The sequence below is a fragment of the Triticum aestivum genome, chromosome 5D (assembly GCF_018294505.1).
Source record: "Triticum aestivum cultivar Chinese Spring chromosome 5D, IWGSC CS RefSeq v2.1, whole genome shotgun sequence".
Lineage (NCBI taxonomy): Eukaryota > Viridiplantae > Streptophyta > Magnoliopsida > Poales > Poaceae > Triticum > Triticum aestivum.
In genome coordinates this window covers 549,752,442-549,760,962 of record NC_057808.1, presented here as the reverse complement: position 1 = coordinate 549,760,962, position 8,521 = coordinate 549,752,442, and the positions used below count along the sequence as shown (strand labels likewise).

The following is an 8,521-nucleotide window of genomic DNA, read 5'->3' as shown; positions in this document are numbered from 1 at the left end:
GTCCCTTCGGGGACATCTGATAAAATTGGAATGATACAGAGAAGATTAGCATGGCCCCTGCGCAAGGATGACACGCACAAATCGAGAAATGGTCCAATTTTTTTGAGATTTCCGCGCAAGTCCTTGGAGCCTTCTTTCTTGCACTCTTGTGTGCTGCTATTCTTACAGAAAGGCCCTTTAGTTTCCCTTCTCTATCAGAGAGGTCGTCAGTACTGCCTTTTTAAATTTAGATCCACACGCTTTCTCATCTTTGTTATTGTAGATACAACCTTTCTGTAGTAACTTTTTAGCCTTTTTAATCTATTATTACACATTTCTCGATTAGTTTTCTGTTTCAGTCCTTCTACATGTAGTGTATTCCTTCAATTTATTATTGTCTTTGTTCCTTAACCTTAACTGTGGTTTGGTCATAACGCAAAGAACATGTTTCATTAGTCTAATTTTATCATGTTACCGCCTAACAAACTCATCTATGACTTGTGAGAAAACTCTCCCGGACACTAGTGTTGGATTCTGGTCTCACCAAAAAGAATCCCTTCTTCAAGCCTTTCTATCTTTAGTGTACAATAACTAGTGGTCGATGAATTACGTAGTTCACAACTGGTGCAATCTCAATCTTCATGTAGTAAACTATATATGTTGCATACCATTTTATACATCTAGTCACACCAAAGACACGATAAGCTAGCTTAGCATGAACCTTTCGGCACTATGGTCTTTGCAGTATGTACTTGTGGCAACAACTTGATCGTCTAGTCTCCTTCACGCACAAGTTTGCTTTTTAAAAAGGTTTGTCGATTTGCATAATCCACCTTTCATAAATTGTGAACAACCAAAAGGATTTGTTGATCCCTCCTTTCCTAAACATGCATCTGCCCTCCCCCCACGTGCGGCAAAAACTATAGTATTATTTTTAGTGCCCAAGCACCGTTCGTTATTCCCTAATGAAAAAACACGAGGGCCCGTTAGGCTCTTCCATTAATTTGGGCCACATGAAGAGAGATCCGGCTTGCAACTGGCAGCCCACCACGCGCCCGATGGCGTCTGGGTTTGGCTGGACAGTGCCGTGGGCAAAACAAACGCTCGTTGGTTTCGTCCCACATCGGCCAGCCGGGGAGAGTCGGACTGGTTTATAAGGCAGAGCGTGTCAGCTAGCATCGTCCCTTCGGGGACTTCCGATAAAATTGGAACGATACAGAGAACATTAGCATGGCCCCTGCGCCAGGATGACCCGCACAAATCGAGAAATGGTCCAATTTTTTGAGACTTTCTGCACAAGTCCCTGGAGCGTTGTTTCTTGCACTTGTGTGTGCTGCTATTCTTACAGAAAGGCCCTTTAGTTTCCCTTCTCTATCTGAGAGGTCCTCAACACTGCCTTTTAAAATTTAGATCCACACACTTTCTCTTCTTTGTTAATAGAGATACAACCTTTCTGTAGTAACTTTTTAGCCTTGTTAATCTATTATTACACGTTTCTGGATTAGTTTTCTGTTTCAATCCTCCTACATGTAGTGTATTCCTTCAATTTATTATTGTCTTTCTTCCTTAACCTTAATTGTCATTTGGTCATATCACAAAAAAGACATGTTTCATTAGTCTAATTTGATCATGTTACCACCTAACAAACTACTCTAAGACTTGTGAGAAAACTCTCCCGGACACTAGCGTTGGATTCTGGTATCACCCGAAAGAATCCCTTCTTCAAACCTTTCTATCTTTAGTGTAAAATGACTAGTGGTCGGTGAATTACGTAGGTTACAACTGGTGAAATCTCAATCTTCATGTAGAAAAGTATATATGTTGCATACCATTTTATATATCTAGCCACATCAAAGACTCGGTAAGCTAGCTTAGCATGAACCTTTTGGCACTATGGTCTTTGCAATGTGTGCTTGTGGCAACAACTTGATCGTCTAATCTCCTTCACGCACAAGTTTGCTTTTTAAAAAGGTTTGTCGATTTGCATAATCCACCTTTCATAAATTGTGAACAACTAAAAAGATTTGTTGATCCCTCCTTTCCTAAACGTGAAATCTCAATCTTCATGTAGTAAACTATATATGTTGCATACCATTTTATACATCTAGTCACACCAAAGACACGGTAAGCTAGCTTAGCATGAACCTTTTGGCACTATGGTCTATGCAATATGTACTTGTGGCAACAACTTGACCGTCTAGTCTCCTTCGCGCACAAGTTTGCTTTTTAAAAAGGTTTGTCAATTTTCATAATCCACCTTTCATAAATTGTAAAGAAACAAAAGGATTTTTTGATCTCTCCTTTCCTAAACATGAATGTGCCCTCCCCCCATGTGCGGCAAAAACTATAGTATTCTTTTTACTGTCCAAGCATCATTCGTTGTTCCCTAATGAAAAAATACAAGGGCCCGTTATGCTCTTCTATTAATTTGGGTCACATCAAGAGAGATCCGGCCTGCAACTGGCGCCCGGGGCGGAACCAAAGCTTCTTCTCGGCATGGATGGGACGGTGCTATCCAATGCTGGATGATCATCCGCTTGCTGCTGCCGCTGCTGAGACCCCCTTTCCTGGCTAAGTGAGGTGATCTGCTGCTGCTGGAATTTGAGTGCCAAGTCCGCGTGCCTTGCTTCTAGGTCCTGAAGGCGTTCCGCGTCCCGCTTCCTCTGCTCCTCCTCCAGCTTCCTCTTCTTCTCCTCCTCCATCTTCTTTCTTGCACGGGTCCTGTAGTCATCGTTCCATTCCGAAAAGCCCTCACACCAGGGAATAACGCCCTTGCCTCGTGTTCTTCCCGGGTGTTCAGGATTTCCCAGGGTGCACGTAAGCTCGTTGTTCTCTCTGTTGGGCGTGAACACCCCCTTTCGAGCATCTTCTATTGCGTCAAGTAAGTTTTGTTCTGCTCCGTTTACACTTGCCTTCTTCGAAACCAGGCCTGTCTTCGGGTCCAACGCCCCCCATGCGCATAGAACCAAGTTCTGCACCTGGGGGCCAGCTCCTAGTAACCGGAGTGACCCCTGCATCCTCCATCTCTTGCTCAGACTTATCCCACTTAGGCATTGCCACCGCGTAGCCACCTGGACCCAGCCTATGGAGCTGCGTCTTTTTTGCGGCATTGGCCTTGTTTTTTCTCAACCGTTCCTTAGATAATTCTGATTCCTTGAATTTCACGAAAGCGGGCCAGTGTTCTCTTTGCTTCTCCAGTGTTCCCTTGAATTCTGGAGTCTTCCTTTCTGCAGCGAGGTAGTTGGCCCATATAGTTTTCTTGTGGGTGTTGAATGCAATTGCCATCTTCTTAAGAGCAACGTCCTTGACTTTCTGCACATCTGCATTAGTGAAATAATCTGGTAGGGTGAAATGTTCCATCAGAGATTCCCAAAGCTTTTGTTTTCCTCTGTCGTCGACCCAAGTAACATCTGGGCATTTAGTTTTTGGCTCTTTCCATTCTTGAATGGAGATCGGGAGTTGGTCCTTCACAAGAACTCCGCACTGACGAACGAACTTGCTCGCAATGTTCTTAGGCGTGAGGGGTTCGCCACTAGCTTTGATGGAATCGATGTTGTACTTTGTCCTGCTATCTGTAGAAGCAGATTTGCTCGATCCGGAGGGCTGAAAGAAGAAAGATCGATTCATTAATATATCTTCAAATAAAAAAACATGTGATGATCACTAGATGCCTGCTTATATAAATATACCTCACCGGTAGTCTTTGTTATTTCAAGATCAACATTGTATTCGTCATCATAATCATTGTCTGCGTCATCATAATCATAATCATAGTTCATGACTTCATCAGCTCGGTCGTCGAGATCGAATATCTTATCATCACCCTCCCCGGTGTTGTTCAGATATTGGGAGCCGTTATTTGCTTCATTCAGATCATCTAGCCAGCTAGGGCTGCGTATGATCTCGAACAGGGCCTCTTCTCCCTCTCTGCCGGTATTGTCCGCCATAGCTTTTATTTAACTAATACAGAAGAAATATAAAACAATTTAGTATTAAAATTACAATGCATGGATGCAATCAATAAGGAAAAACTGAATCATATAGTACATAATATGCATCGTCTCGAATAATATATAATCTCGAATACATCGTCTCGAATAATACATAATCTCGAATACATTGTCTCGAATAATATATAATCTCGAATACATCATCTCAAATAATATATAATCTCGAATACATCACTGGCTAGGTAGCTAATAAAGATCGAATACTATAGAAGAATCTAGGCCACTCGCGGTTCCTGGGGCGTGGGCGGTGGACACCCAAAGACAAGGAACCATCACAGGATCATATCTCCGGTCATCTACCCAAAGAACCTGCCAGGTATTGGAGAACCTGACGTCCATAGCAGCCATGTAGCGATGGACGTGCTCGTCCTCCTCCCTGACACGACGACTCACCACCTCCGGCAGGGCCGGCTCCCTCTGCACCGAATGTGGCCCACGCGAACGCCACCAAAGGAGATCAGGGTCGACGACGGGACCCGAGGCCGGGTTCCTCACCAAGCGTCGCGCCCCTCCAGGTAGCACCTCCCAGTGCCAGCCCGGCGGAGCCCAATCCCAGACATGGGTCCTCTGAAGCAGGACATCGTCGCGAACGGGTCGACGGCGAGGATGCGGGCCGGGCATCGTCGACAACAAATACTATATACCACAAAAGTAAAGTAACATTTTTTAAATGATTGGATTGTGATTTCTTATATGCAAATTCTAAATTTTATAACTAAAAATATAATAAACTAAAAAAACATCGACCATATCTAAAACTAACATTTCTAACATTTCTATAACTAAAATTGTATAACTAATTTTTCTTTAACATTTCTATATAACAAACATTTCTATAACATTAATACAGAAAAAACTAACATTTCTATATATAACTAACATTTCTATATAGCTAACATTTCTATAACATTAATACAGAAAAAACTGAAAAAACTAAAACTAATAACTAATAACAGAAAAACTTAAAACTTAAAATAGAAAAACTTAAAACTTAAAACAGAACAAAAATTGTGTATGTGTGTGTATGGTGTGTGTGTGTGTGTGTATGTGTGTGTATGTGTTGTGTGTGCAGGCGTCGGCGACGGCGCCGGCGTCGCGCGCGGCGGCTTCGGTTGGAGGGAGAGGAGAGGGAGGACAGAGGCTCACAGCGTGGGCGAGGTCGAGGCGACGGCGACGGCGACACGGGCCGGTGCGGGGACGGGGATGCGGGCCGGTGCGGGGATGGGGACGGGCCGGCGACGCAGACGGGGGCGGCGCGGAGTCGACGGGGACGGCGCGACGGCGGCGGCGATCGCGCGAGACAGGGGGACGGCGATGAAGCAAAGAGGAGTGGGAGGAAACTGACGAAATTTTCGTAAGTGTTTCTTATATAGGATGGTCCTTTAGTACCCGTTGGAGCCACCAACCGGTACTAAAGGTCGATTTTGGCCAGGCCAAGCGGCGGGAAGCGCCCACCTTTAGTACCGAGTGGTGGCACCAACCGGTACTAACGGCCCACCCTTTTAGTACCGGTTGGTGCCACCACCCGGTACTAAAGGGTGTGCGCTGCCAGGCGAGGCGCGCAGAAGTTTGTCCCACCTCGCTAGTTGAGGAGCGCCAGGACCAGTTTATAAGCCCCGACGCGGGCACTGCATTGAGCTCCTCTCAATAGCAGGCCTTCTGGGCCTACCTCTCCTACTCTGCCTGTGGGCCTACTGGGCTTGCGGGCCTGCATCCTGGCCCAACTATAGGTTGAGTTTCTAGTCGTATGCAGGCCGCTCTGGCCCAGTAGGTGGGCTTTTTTATTTTTCCTATCTTTTTTGCTTTATGTATTTTTGGTTTATTTATTTTTGAGTTGTTTTTTGCTGTATTTAGAGTTTCTTTGGGAATATTTTTGCTTTAGGTACAAAAAATTACAAACTTTCTGTTAGTGCCGGTAGTTTGCAAATTTGAATAGTTTACATTTTGAATTATTTGAAATTTGTGTGAATCACTAGTTTGTGAATAACTTAACTTTGAAAATAGATTTTCAGTGATTCTTTTTTCTTATGTTTAATATTAGTGTGTTTTATCATTATATTCAATTTGGTAATGCTTAGGTTATTTAAAAAATGAAATCCCTTTGTAACGGATGAGTTTTCGTCTGAAACCCTGATACTTCGAAAGAGATTGTCCATTTTATACACGAAGTGCATCCAGGTTTTGCAGTAACCCTCTCTACTTTTTTGCACATGCTATGTGGGTGAAATTATGATACCATGCCAACTTTCAACCTTTTCTGAGTTCATTTGAAATGCTTTTCAATTTTAGGGTCATTTAGCTGAAAAAATCAGTAAATGCATGAAAGAATTTGTTTGCACATAAAATTTCTTCGCGTTTCAAATGCCAAAACACATAACAACCCTAACTATTACAGAGATTCCCTCCTGGCTGTGAAACACAGAAGAAAGTGATGATAGTGATGCCGATCACATCCCAGATCTTTGGGTGTGAAACTTTTTCTTCGCGTATGTCCCTTTGCGCCGTAGCCATGGAAAATCTTCATCATTTAACTGGATGCTCGAGTCAATTTTCATTGTGAATGGAGCAATTTCATCAAACTTTTCATAATCTTCTGACATGTCTGTCTTGTCATCCACTCCCACGATGTTTCTCTTCCCAGAAAGAACTATGTGGCGCTTTGGCTCATCGTATGATGCATTCGCTTCCTTATCTTTTCTTTTTCTCGGCTTGGTAGACATATCCTTCACATAGAAAACATGTGCCACATCATTAGCTAGGACAAATGGTTCGTCTGCATACGCAAGATTGTTGAGATCCACTGTTGTCATTCCATACTGCGGGTCTTCCGTTACCCCATATCGTGTCATATTGACCCATTTGCACCGAAACAAAGGGACCTTCAAATCACGTCCATAGTCAAGTTCCAATATCTCCTCTATGTAACCACAATATGTTTCCTTTCCCGTCTTGGTTGTTGCATCAAAGCGGACACCACTGTTTTGGTTTGTGCTCTTCTTATCTTGGGCGATCGTGTAAAATGTATTACCATTTATCTCGTACCCTTTGAAAGTCATTATATTCGAAGATGGTAACTGGGACAGCGAGTACAGGTCATCTTCAATAGAGGCGTCATGAATGGTACATGTCTGCAACCAGCCGGCGAAACTCCTGGTTTGTTCACGTGTAATCCAGTCATCAGACTGCTCCGGGTGTTTGGAGCATAGAAAATTCTTGTGTTCGTCCATATACGGAGCCACCAAGGCGGAATTATGTATAACTGTGTAGTGTGCTTCAGTGAGAGAATTGTTGGAAATATGCCCTAGAGGCAATAATAAAATGGTTATTATTATATTTCTTTGTTCATGATAATTGTCTATTTTTCATGCTATAATTGTGTTATCCGGAAATCGTAATACATGTGTGAATACATAGACCACAACGTGTCCCTAGTGAGCCTCTAGTTGACTATCTTGATGATCAACGGATAGTCATGGTTTCCTGACTATGGACATTGGATGTCATTGATAACGGGATCACATCATTAGGAGAATGATGTGATGGACAAGACCCAATCCTAAGCATAGCACAAAGATCGTGTAGTTCGTTTGCTAGAGCTTTTTCAATGTCAAGTATCATTTCCTTAGACCATGAGATCATGCAACTCCCGGATGACGTAGGAGTGCTTTGGGTGTGCCAAACGTCACAACGTAACTGGGTGACTATAAAGGTGCACTACGGGTATCTCCGAAAGTGTCTGTTGGGTTGGCACGGATCGAGACTAGGATTTGTCACTCCGTATGACGGAGAGGTATCTCTGGGCCCACTCGGTAATGCACCATCATAATGAGCTCAATGTGACTAAGGAGTTAGTCACGGGATCATGCATTACGGTACGAGTAAAGTGACTTGCCGGTAACGAGATTGAACAAGGTATTGGGATACCAACGATCGAATCTCAGGCAAGTAACGTACCGATTGACAAAGGGAATTGTATACGGGATTGATTGAATCCTCGACATCGTGGTTCATCCGATGAGATCATCGTGGAACGTCTGGGAGCCAACATGGGTATCCAGATCCCGCTGTTGGTTATTGACCGGAGAGGCGTCTCGGTCATGTCTGCATGTCTCCCGAACCCGTAGGGTCTACACACTTAAGGTTCGGTGACGCTAGGGTTGTAGAGATATTAGTATGCGGAAACCCGAAAGTTGTTCGAACTCCCGGATGAGATCCCGGACGTCATGAGGAGTTCCGGAATGGTCCGGAGGTGAAGAATTGTATATAGGAAGTCCAGTTTTGGCCACCGGAAAAGTTTCGGGGGTTATCGGTATTGTACCGGGACCACCGGAAGGGTCCCGGGGATCCACCGGGTGGGGCCACCTATCCCGGAGGGCCCCATGGGCTGAAGTGGGAAGGGAACCAGCCCTTAGTGGGCTGGGGCGCCCCCCTTGGGCCTCCCCCTGCGCCTAGGATTAGAAACCCTAGGGGTGGGGGGCGCCCCACTTGCCTTGGGGGGCAAGCCACCCCCTTGGCCGCCGCCCCCCCCCCCT

The 8,521-nt window shown here is 44.5% G+C and overlaps 2 non-coding genes across 2 annotated transcripts; both read left to right on the top strand.

The window, feature by feature from the left end:
- On the top strand, positions 1–103 carry LOC123126814 (U6 spliceosomal RNA). The gene has a single exon (XR_006462027.1). It is a non-coding gene; the product is annotated as a U6 spliceosomal RNA (small nuclear RNA).
- Positions 104–1,159: 1,056 nt separating this feature from the next.
- On the top strand, positions 1,160–1,262 carry LOC123126888 (U6 spliceosomal RNA). Its single transcript, XR_006462097.1, has one exon. It is a non-coding gene; the product is annotated as a U6 spliceosomal RNA (small nuclear RNA).
- Positions 1,263–8,521: the final 7,259 nt, after the last annotated feature.